The sequence below is a fragment of the Mastomys coucha genome, unplaced genomic scaffold, assembly GCF_008632895.1.
Source record: "Mastomys coucha isolate ucsf_1 unplaced genomic scaffold, UCSF_Mcou_1 pScaffold5, whole genome shotgun sequence".
NCBI classification, from domain to species: domain Eukaryota; kingdom Metazoa; phylum Chordata; class Mammalia; order Rodentia; family Muridae; genus Mastomys; species Mastomys coucha.
Window position 1 is genome coordinate 201,583 of NW_022196911.1, and position 11,243 is coordinate 212,825.

At 42.9% G+C, this 11,243-nt stretch overlaps 1 protein-coding gene across 1 annotated transcript in view; it reads left to right on the plus strand.

Moving 5' to 3' along the window:
- The window catches only part of Ppp1r14c (protein phosphatase 1 regulatory inhibitor subunit 14C), a 105,115-nt gene that overhangs the window by 60,476 nt on the left and 33,396 nt on the right, over positions 1 to 11,243 (plus strand). The window lies entirely within an intron of this gene.

Below are 11,243 nucleotides of genomic sequence, written 5' to 3' on the forward strand. Positions count from 1 at the left end.
TTTTTTTTTTGTCAAATCCATTTGCCTGTTTTGAAAGCTAAGCTACAGCAAGTGAATACAAATGATCAGTTTCCACCCATTCGTGCCTGTTTCTCTCACAGTGCTAGCTTCATTATTTCTAAGCCTAAACCTCTTTGGTTCAGGAATATGTTTTTAGAGCAGGGCATGTTTGTGTTTTAGAGAAAATCTTCTCTTCACAGAAAACTGTGAGGAGGTGACGAGTCTTTATAGATGGAGAATATAGCTTATGACTTTATGGGTATACATTTTAAAAAATGCTTCAAATTAGGGCTGGCGAGGTGGCTCAGCGATTAAGAGCAAAGAGTGCTTTTCAGAGGGTCTGGGTTAGGTTTCCTGCAGCTACAGAGCAATTCACAACCATCTATAACTCCAGTTCCAGGTGGTCCAATACCCTCTGCGGGCATCTGTGGGTACTAGGCATTCACATGGTGTATAGACAAAAGGCATACATGTAAGTTACCTTTATTAGGAGAGAGAACTATCATGCTTTGTCTGGGTGTTTATCAAGTGGTATGTTTAGTAAAAGAAACAATAGATACTGCTGATTAGACCAAAGCATTTGATGTAGAGATAAAGGTTTTGATATGTTATGAAATTATTACTTTCCTCCCACCCCCCACCAAATGCTTTGTTTGTTCCTGTGTAAGTCAGAGATGTTGGAAGATCTGTCAGATGTTTGGAGATCCCTTAATGTCAAAGAGATAGGGGTGACTCGTCTGAGTTTTGAAGTGGTAAACTCTGGAAATCAAATTGTGTTTAAGACTGTACAAATATCTGTGTCTAAAGTGTTTTATGATCATTTTGTTTAAGGGTAGATATCAATTTGAGCTGTATATTTAAAGCCCCTAGTTTTGATTACATCCTATAGAAATTTAAATGTTTAATTTTGTCTATTAAAAGCGTATTTTTGGTGAACATGACACACATTCATACTTTTGAAAAACCACCATATGTTATAAGACCAAGAAAGGAAAGCTTGTCTTTACCCCTCCCCTCTCTCTAGTTGATAGTCTAGACAAGACTGCTAGGGGTGTAGTTTAGAAAAAAATGAGGGCTGGACATGGAGCTCAGTGTGGAGTGCTTGCCCGGAATGTAAAGGGTTGGCACTTGAGTCCTCCATCTTGCCCAGCATCCCCCTTGGGGCCAGTGGGTGAGGTGTAGGATCAACAGCACAGATTCTGGGAGCAGGTGAGAAGCCAGCAGCAAGCTCATTTATTAATTCTCAGGCAACACCCTTTATACCTTCCACTCTCATCCCATTGGTCCCAAGCAAGCATGTCCTCCAAGTGGCAGTTCCTGATTGGCTGCCGTTGTCTGTGTCACCAATCTCTAGGCTCTGGGGCAGACTTCAGTTTGTCCCTCATGCAAAAGTTGCCTCTGCAGCTGGGGGAAAGAGGGAACACTTTCTGTTTACTGACCTGTGAGGATTTGGCCACCACCCTGCACAGGGTACAGAGTTTCATCCCCAGTACCAAGGAAATTAAAAAGCAACGGATCATGCAGATGGGTAACATGCAATGTGCAGAGGCCTGGGTTGCTGTTAGGAACCAGATTGGAAGTGCAGAATGTTGCTTCTTAGATACCCACTCTGTTTTTGTTCAGTTCCCCTTTGGGTAGATGGTTATTTAGGTGGCAAAGCTTAGACTGTCGGATTTATACTTTGATCAGCCCAAGACCCAAACAACCCCCTTTGTGTCCCCTGCTTTCTGTCATGTCTAGGGATCAAAATCTTACGACTCACAGCTATGCAGGTAAATGGATGTGAAGGATCTTGATCCTGCAACAAAATTCATCTATTTTTTTGAGTGTGTGCATGTATATATGCCTGTTCACATAGGTGTACATATGTGTGTGTGCAAGCACTTGTGGCTACTTCAAGTAGGCTAGGGGTCAACCATGCCTGTCATTCCCCAGGTGCTGTCTATCTTGGCCTGGTTTTATGGTTTGTTGGTTCTTTAAGAGAGGATCTGCCACTGTCCTGGGCCTCTCCACATGGGCTAGGTGGGCTAGACTAGCTAACCAGAAAGCCCTAGGGAATCCTCCAGGTCTCTGCCTACACAGTGCTTGCATTAGAGTGTTAACTACCACACCAGTTTGGGGGTTGACTTTAGCTCTTCATGATCTCACAGCAAGCTATTGGCCAATTTGTTTATCCACCCAGTGTCAGCCTCTGGTCTTGATGCATAGGCTTAGGAGATTAAAAAAAAAAATCAGCCTTTGACTATTCTGAAAGGAGGGAAATGAGCTGGAATTCCCAACTGGGCATCTCTGGATCCTTTTTTAGCTCACAGTTTTGAGGAATGGAAGTGCTGCTGTGTGAGGGAGTCTATTCAAGTTCATTTGTCCTAACGGGTGCTTTGAGGAAGGTGGAGTGCTTTGCCTTTGAGTATATGCTTGTAAGATGCAGCTGTGTGACACCTGGACTAGAAAGAAACAGACTGGCTTCTACGTTTTCAGAGTTAAGTAGCTCGTATTGTATTAATCTATCTTGTCTTGTTTGATCCACAGCCGTCAGGTGAAGAGGGTTTGGCTAACAGTGTCAGAGCAGTGATCCAGGGAAGCAGTCGTTGATCCTGACCTCTAACACTGGGGTTTTGTAGTGCTATCCTGTCTGTCCTCATGAGTACCTTGCCTCAGAGACTTTAGAGAATTCTATCCAATCTGAACTAGTTGGTGAGTAGTTAGGCGTCCCTCCTCTTAAAGCAAGCATCTCTGGAGGTACTGCATTTGAACAGAGCTGCCTTTGTACACAATCATGCCTCTTGGAAGTTTGGAACAAGGCATCCTAGATGATGGAGATAGAGTTCTTTATACTCCCTTGCCACAGAGGGAGAAGAGATGGTGGAGAGGAGAGTCAGTTTTGAGTTGTGTCTTTGTGAAAGAACCAGCTGGCCCTGTGTAAGTTTAAATCAGGCTCTCAGCCTCTCTGAGCCTTCATTTCCTCTTGTCACAGAGGCTCCTGTAAATAGAAGTTCTCATAACTGTCTGCCAGCAATTCAGTAAGGGTTATTTACAGTGATAATTTTAATGGCAGCAATGATAACAGCAAACTGATTTATAAGCGGGGAATCAATTATGCACTGAATATTTCTTTATTAATACGTTAAACATGTATTAAATCACTCACAGCTTAGTATTTTATACAGACTTAGACTTCCAGAGCAGTTATAGATTCACAGTGTAATAGACCAGAGGCTTTAAAAATTTTCCCGTCCGTATCCCCAGCTTCCTCCATTATCAACATCCCCCCACCAGAGTGGCACATTTGTAAGTCCTGATGAGTCCAAGTTGACACATAGTAATCACCCAAGTCCATAGTCTACATTGGGTTCACACTTCTTCTTGTGTACCTTGTGTGGTTTTGAGAAAATTTGGCTTGTGTTCATCGTAACTGTGTCATACAGAGTCGCTTCACTGCCCTGGATTCTGCCCTCCAATCCCATTCCTCCTTGCAGACCCACACAACACTGGTCTTTGCTGTCTCCATGATTTCTTCCTGTTGGCATCCAGCTGGAGTCTTACAAGATGTCACCCCCCCACACACACAGCCTGGCTTCTTTATACTCAGACATTTCAGTCTCCTCCATGGCTTCCACATGGCCTGACAGCTCACTCCATTTTAGTTCTAGATGATAAGCCTAGGTCACACATTAAAGGATGTCTCGACTTGCTTCAAGTGTTGGCAATGCTGCTCTGAATACTCTTGTGCAGGCTTTAGTAATGATAAGTTTCGGTGTCTTTGGGGTAAATTTCAAGGAACATGTATTGTACCTTAAGACTATATTTGGATTTGTGGGAACCTACCAAGCCCTTTTGAGGTAGCCGGATGGTTTTCTGTTCTCATCAGGAATGAATGTTCCTCCTGCCCCAAGTCATCCACAACCCTTGGTGTTGTTAATGTTCTCAACTCCTGGTGATTCAGAGAGGTGCATAGTGATATATCTTTGTCTGTCTACATTTTCCTATGACATGTCATGCGAAGCACTCGTATACACATTTACTACCTATGTATTTCCTTAGGGGAGAGATATCTAGTTTAATTTTCTAAAACTGGGTTTTTGTTTTTGCTGATGTTGGATATCAAGATGTCTTTAATTTTATTTTTTATCTTATGTATGTGAGTGTTTTATCTGCATGAATTTAAATGGATCACATTCGTGCTGTGCCTACAATGATTAAAAGAGGATTTCAGATTCCCTGGAACTTGAGTTACAGGCAGCTGTGAGCCACTATGTGTGGTGCTGGGCACCAGGCCCAGGTCCCCTGTAACAGCAACAATTGTCCTTAACCACTGAGCTGCCTCTCCAGCTCCTGCTGTTGCATTTTAAAAATTCTTCAAGGCTGGAGATAGAGATCATTGGTAGAATAGATGTGCATCATACACAAGGGGGAGAGTAGGAAACATAGTTTTTTCTTGGCCTCCAGGCTTTTATTAACAGGTGTGTCTTTGGAAAGTCTTCTCTTCCACTCTGTTCTTTCTCTTCGAAGTGTCTTTTATAGAACAGTTCATTTATCAAAGCCCAGTTTATCAGTGCTCTCTTGCATGGATTTTTTTCTTTGCCATTGTTGACGCTCCTAGTACTCATCAGCATGGACGACCACTGCCATTTTCTCCTTTGATATACATCTTGCTGGACTGTTTTGGTCTATATTTGGTCCATATGAGTTACTTTTCCAGGGGAGCGAAGGGTTGTCTCTGCGGTATTTGCTTTTCTCTTGAATGTACATATCCAGTTTGTATCAGCATCAGTTGTTCAAAAGTTTTTTTCTCGCCTCATTCTATTGCCTGTGATCCTTTATCAAAGATAAGTTGATTACATTTCTATAGGTCTATTTCTGGCCTATCTATTCTGGGTCATGGCTGGGTTTCTCTTTCTCTCATAATACCACACAGTCTCAATTATTTGAGCCTTACAGTACATCTTGACGATAGACAGCATCCTCTCTCTAGTGGCTTTCTTCTATTGGTACTGTGATAACGGTTGTCAGTCAAGTGCTTCTGCACTCTAGAATCGGCTAACAATAACCACAAAGAACTTCCTGGGAGTTGTGAGTGAGATTACATTCAATCTGGAGGTCAAGTCTGGAAGAGACATCATATTTGACAACAGTCTACCTTCTTACCAACAAAGCTGGAATGCCTCCCTATTGCTGCGATAAAGTACCCCCACAAAAGCGAATTAAGACAGGAAGGGTTTATCCTGGCTTGCAATTCGAGGTACAGTCCAGTATGGTGGGGAAATCGAGGCAACAGAAGCTTGAAGCAGCTGGTTATGTCCAACCAAGCCAAAAGCAGAAAGCAAGATGAATGAAAGCTCAGGTCTCTCCATGGCTCTCCAGTTTTATATGGTCAAGGACTCTACCAAAAGAATGGCACCGCTCAGAGTGAGAAGGTCTTCACACTTCAGTTAATCCATTCGAGATAATCTCCCATGAGCACGCCCAGAGGCTAACCTACACTGAGGTAATCCCTCATAGGTGTGCTTGCAGGCTGGCTCCCTAGATGATTCTAGATATTACCAAGTTGACAGTTCAGGACAGTTCAGGCTAAGCATCACATCTGCTGTCTTGATTGATCTAGTCTCAAGCTTAGGGATTCTTTCCTTAAGCCACAAAAGGCTGTCTACACTTTGGTGAATGTTTTTCATCATCAGGGCTTCCTCTCTGCCTGTCTGCCTGTTCACCAGAGCCTTTGTAACAGTACCATAGTTGGTTTTCATTCTTAGTCCACTAAGTTTCCGGCTGTTTTCTGATAATGATGGTTGCTGTTTATTCAAACTGTGACCTTTGACCTTTTCTGTTGTCTTGTATATCTGCATGGTATTGGTTTGCCCTGTGACCTCACCTCTCTTACAGATCTAAAAAGGAGTTGCTGATCTTTCACTTGGCTATTGGATTTTTTACTTCTTGGTAGGGAAAAGTTGCCATATGGATGCCTCTCACCATCAGACTGGAGATGAATTCCACTGTTATCAGTTAAAGAATCTGAGACATAGAAAGGCTGCCAAAGTCCCCAAAGCTTTTCAGTGAACAGGTCAGAGTATGGGAACCCATAAGGTAAAGCTTAGCACACAAGAGGGCTGTGACCTGCCGGATGAATTTGGATCTGTATAAAGCCTCCCATTCAAAATGTCCCAATTCACCAATTGTTTTCTTCAATTGCTAATGTCAAAAAATGACTTTCAAAGAATGTGCTAATTTCTCACAAATATATTGATTTGAGTGTGTCACCCTCTGTCATATCTTTGCGGCCATGGGTTTTTGTTTTTGTTTTTTGTTTTTTGTTTTTTTCTGTGTGTCACAGGCTGACTACCAAAAGGACTTTCATTTCTTCACTTTGGTTTATATCCAAACTATGACCTCTTGACATACATACATTTCATGACTTGGGTCCATCAAGACTCATAATGTAATTAGGGCCAGCTCTCTGTATAGGAGTGAGTAGAGGGTAAGATCAATGTTTTAGAGGTGGAAGGGGGGACTGGCACATGAGGTTGCCTTGGATCTTCACATGGGTGCCAGGACACAGACAAGGCCATATTCATACACAGAAATACACGCACATGCACACACACACACACACACACACAGAGTGCAGGGTGTGATCGAGTTTTGAGATGTTCCTCATTTAGTAAATGTCATTTTGGATATGATTGATATAAAACAGGTCTGCTTTAAGTGAATGAGGAAAGAGGTCATTGTTACACCTTGCACGTAGAACAGAGTAATTCCATTTCCTGTTACTCAGGGTTGAGTAGTCAGTATGTCAACCCGCTGGCGTTGGCAAGATTAGAGGAATGTTTGGGCAGCTACAACCAAGCCAAATTGAACCTCTTTTCTTACTTCTCAGTCCTTTGCTTGATTTTCAAGTCTTAGGATCACATAGGTTTTCCTCCATTTTATAGGAGTAGGGGACAGAAAATGTGTTTGGTACCTACAGGAGGGGTTTGCCTTCTGGACTGCAGGGAGTGACAAAGCCAAGTATGGGCTATTCTGAAAAGTGTCTGCTCCTAGTTGAAGGTGCCCATGTTACTGTTCAGGGTGAACATTGTGTTTTGATTTCAGTACCTTGGTGTCCTTTGCTCTCCCAGTGGTTGTGTTACAAGCTTGCCTTTGAACAATCAAAGCCCATCAGTTGCTATGGAGCCAGAGGTCCCCAGGATGATTCAGAGCCATTTCTAGGTAGTAAACGTGCTATGGTTTAGAAGTAGAACCCGTCTGATGCTTTCTGGAAGACAGCCGCTCTGATGCCATACCTCTCACACCACCCCCACCCCAGTCCTGCCCATAGGGAGGCAGATTCTGCTTGTTTGGGCCTTGTACCATGACATCACTTTTCTAGGGTGCTTTCGTAGCAGCTGTGGTTAGCTTTTCATGTTTGTATCTAGTTTATGCTGACATGGACTGACCTACAGTCTTTCTTGAACAGGCTGGGGTAGAGAGATCATCTGAACAGAGTAGTGACAACACCGGAAGCTGTGGGGGTGCCTGGAGGAGGCACAGCCATTGCTTTACCACAAACCCTTCCTTCATTTCTCAACTGATGTTTGTGGACTGTCATCTAAAGACAGGGATATAGCAGTGAATACTCACGACTATTTAAAAGGCAATCTCCTGAGAAGGGAACTTGGGTAGGAATTTAAATGCTTAAAGGAATATCAAAATTAAGGAAACAGTTCATCACTGTCCTTCTGTCAGCTCACCAGCGCCTCTGTAAGTTAAGAGCCAATATGGCTGCCAGGGTGTGACTTAGAGCAATTGCTCCAAAAAGGGACAGTCGGGTTGCTCAGCTTAACAACTCCAAATTATCAAGTGGGAAACCCTGTGTCATGCCTCTGTTAGGCCCTTCCCACCTGGCTATGAGACTTCTTCTAAGGAGACATCAGTCTGGGTCTGCAAGAAGAACAGATCTTGACTAAGTGGCTCCACACTCCTGAAAAAATCCCCAGATAACTTCTTGCATATCAATAGTTAATAAAATAACATTGCCTAAAGAAAAACTCACCATAAACATGGGTACATAGAAACAAAGAAAAGAAAAGCTACCACTCTCAGAAAGATGCTTTCTAGTAGAGACAGAATTGGATACTTTCAAAAACAAAACAAAATCAAACAAACAAAAACAGAGTCATAAGGCACCCCATTCCAGTGCTGCGGCCATTGGTGTGAAAGCCATGAAGGTCTGTAGAGTAGCAGGACAAGGAATTCTAAAGGATTAGGTTAGTAGTGAGATACACATGAGCCTTTATCAGGTAGCCTAAAAGATCTCAGTTCCTGAGTGACCTGACTGTTAACTGCACATTTTCATTCCTATACCTCTGCCCCTCTCCTCGCTCCCTTTTAATTTTACAAGACCAGATTTTTCTGTGTAACAGTCCTGGCTTGTCTAAAACTCAATCTGTAGACCAGGGTAGCCTTGAGCTCACAGAAATATTCCTGCATCTGCCTCCCAATTAATGCTGGGATTAAAGGCATGTGCCAGCACCATTGCTATCACCACCCAGCATTTTGTATTGTTTTAAGGTTTTATATAGGCCAGGTCATCCTCAAATTCACTACATAGCAGAGGACAACCTTGATCTTCCGACTCTACTGCCTCTACCTGCTGAGTTCTGGGGTTATAAGTATGTAAGATGCTGGTCTTGTGTGGTGGTGGAGATTAAATCTAGGTCTCAAGTTTGCTAGGCAAGCTTTGTGCCCACTAAGCTACATCCCTAGGCCCTTCCTGTTCTTTATATCCCAGGTCTCTCTGCCCAGTTGGAGCTGACATATAAAGAAGCCCCATACCCTCTTTCCCAGTCCCTGCTTTTCTCTGTACTCCTAAGAGAAACATCAGCTTCCTGCTGGTATATGTATAAAGTCCATTAAGGTTATCTTTACAACCCAGAAGTTTTCCCTGACAGTAGTTATGGGACAAAAGTCTGTGTATATTTCCTGCTTGGTAAAGATTCAGCACTCTGCAAAGTTATACAACAGTCCATAAGACTGTCCCCACTGCAAAACCAATCACAGGTTTAGGGGTGCCTCGGGTGAGTTTGTATTTGGTGATTTAATAGAGGAGCCTACAGGATCATTGAAACCAGCTATATTTCTTAATCTGATCCATCTGGTAAAGATAACAGATTAAAACCATAGTTTGGAAGCAATGCCAGGAGTTAAATATGGGATCATCCTGGATATATTTGGCTTCTAGTTTCTCCTCCCAGTAGAATGAATAGTTAATTTTGTCAGGAACAGTGTGAGGCATTCATGTGTGAGATTTGTCTGAGCTTAGGTAGCCAGAGTTTGTCTGGGGGCTCCAACATTTGGACATGATTGACCATCCAGAGAGCTGACCTCCATCCTCAAGTGTTATTCATAAACCAAAAACCCTCACTTGAAATTACCTTATTAGATCATCTTGGTCCAAAGCAAATCAAAAGACTTTGAGGGAGATCTCCTAAGGGAGGTGAACTTTCAGAAGGTGAGATCAGTAGGAAGGTCTGTTTTCTGTCACATTTTCTTAGATCCCAGGTAAGCACAGGAGAGTGACAATTGTGGAGGTGGTGGTGATGATGCCAACGATTGATGATGATGATGATGATGATGATGGTGATGGTGATGGTGATGGTGATGATGGCAGTAACAAAAGGAAAGAGCAGATGAATTTATCCACATCTTGCTTGTAGATACTTGCCACCCCCAGTTAATGATGTTATTTTTATAAAGTGTAGATTTTATTTTCTTTGTGCTGGGAGTAGAACTGGGGACCTTGCTCATATGAGACCAGCACTCTACCATGGAGGTATGTCCCTAGCCCTAAAGCACAGTCTATAAAAAGCACTGGGCCCAGTCGACATTTTCTAATGATTGATGGTGACTTTATAGCCTCTTAGATTTAAAGATCACTCTTACCTTAACACAGCCCTATTTCTCTCTGTGTGATTAGAATTACATGGACATGAACAAATAAGAATTAAAGACCATTGAACACATGACATTTGAGATTTCTATATCTTTGGCAAAGAGGTTCAGGATAAAAAGAAAAGAGGTATGTGAAGCTAGCACATGAAGTTACAGCACTGACTTCGTTTTGTGACCTAGACTCCTTCTTGTGCCATGGTGATTAGTCTGAACGTGAAAGCCATTTCCAGAGAGGAGAAATCCTGAGCACTGTGTAAACTGAACCCTTTCTTAGAACAGTGGTATGTTCCTATAGCATCTGTGCTGGGCCCTGAGCTAGAGAAGTAAACTTATCCTGCAATCATCATTCTTGATAAGGAACCTGTGTAAACATTCCACTTACAACCTCCTTTTACCCTTAAAGGAATCTCTAACTAGCCCTAAGAGGACACATTCTGGATTCCATGGGTATCTGTGCTTCCTAAATTGCGGTTCCAGGACCCCAGATAAAATCCTCATTTGCTTCACATGCCACCTGGGCAAATATTAGGACATGATAAATATTCTTGGAGTGAAATTACTTTAGTCTCTTTAGTGATTAGAAAGTGGGAGATTATAATTGCATTTTTTTTCTGTCCTGTTGATTGCTTTCCATGGCTGGAATATTTATGTGGACTTCACTTCATGTTGCTTAAATTGTGAGTGCAAAGATGCCAATAAGTCAATTACTAAGTGAAAAAAAAAGACTTATGCATCCTAAGGTTGACAATGTTGAGTGTTACTGACCTCCTTTGGTGCATGCAGACATACGTGAGTTTTGTATAAGAAACAAATTCATGGGTCTGGTGTCCTGAGCAGACCTTGGGCTCAAGCTCTGCAGTCAGTCCCACAACACCCAGAGGAAGCTCCACTCCCAGGTGCTCTGATACTCTCAGGATCAGAGGTGAGGAGAAACCAACATCTGTCCCAACACTGGGAGTAACTGGGACAAGCTGGACCAGGCACACAGGAACTCTGACAGCAGAGTGGCTCAGGTCTCTCTGGGCTGATGTTCTGAGCAGATTTTGGGCCCAGGCTCTGAAGCCAGTCCCACAACACCTAGAAGAAGCTGCTGCACTCCCAGGTTGTCTAACAACCCCAGGGTCACAGGATCACAGAATCACAGGATCAAAGAGACAGCTTGACTCTGAGGAGTTCTGACACAACCAGGATCAGAGGAAGGACAGGCTCCAGTCAGATTTAGCAAGGGCAGGTAGCCCAAGAGATAACCAAATGGCAGGGGCAAGCATAAGAAAATAAACAACACAAACCAAGGTCACTTGGCATCATCAGAACCCAAT